The 506-nt window shown below is 42.9% G+C and overlaps 1 protein-coding gene and 1 long non-coding RNA gene across 4 annotated transcripts in view; one reads left to right on the plus strand and one right to left on the minus strand.

The window, feature by feature from the left end:
* LOC116687475 (receptor-type tyrosine-protein phosphatase gamma) overlaps positions 1–506 on the minus strand; it is a 571,464-nt gene that overhangs the window by 493,752 nt on the left and 77,206 nt on the right. The gene's annotated exons all lie outside the window — the stretch shown is intronic.
* Positions 1–506, plus strand: part of LOC116687519 (uncharacterized) — a 19,689-nt gene that overhangs the window by 1,099 nt on the left and 18,084 nt on the right. The gene's annotated exons all lie outside the window — the stretch shown is intronic.

The following is a 506-nucleotide window of genomic DNA, read 5'->3' on the forward strand; positions in this document are numbered from 1 at the left end:
TTTTATTGGAAATATTTTTATTATTATAACTTTAGCTTTTTTGATAAATGTTTATCTGTGTTTGACTGTTCAATGTTCAATGAAAACACTGTGTGTTGAGCTCTCTGTTTTAGCTACAGAATGAGACATCTCACTTGTCTTCCATCTTTGTTAAGAGACTCACATGTGCAGCAACTAGGTAAGGACTACTAGCCAGTCAGAAGCAGAGTAGGAGGGCGTGCCCTGACAGTACCCTAGGTAAGGACTACTAACAGTCAGAACCAGAGTTATAGGCTGTACCCTGACAGTACCTAGGAAAATAAAGACTACTAGCCGTCAGAAAGCGAGTATGAGGCGTCCCCTGACAGTACTAGGTAAAGGACTCTTAGCCAGTCAGACAAGTATAGGGCGTACCCTACAGTACCTAGGTACGGACTACTAGCCAGTCAGAAAGCAGAGTATGAGGGCATGCCTTGACAGTACTTTGGTAAGGACTACTAGACAGTCAGAACCAGAGTATGAGGCTG

This window comes from Etheostoma spectabile, chromosome 4, assembly GCF_008692095.1.
Source record: "Etheostoma spectabile isolate EspeVRDwgs_2016 chromosome 4, UIUC_Espe_1.0, whole genome shotgun sequence".
Lineage (NCBI taxonomy): Eukaryota > Metazoa > Chordata > Actinopteri > Perciformes > Percidae > Etheostoma > Etheostoma spectabile.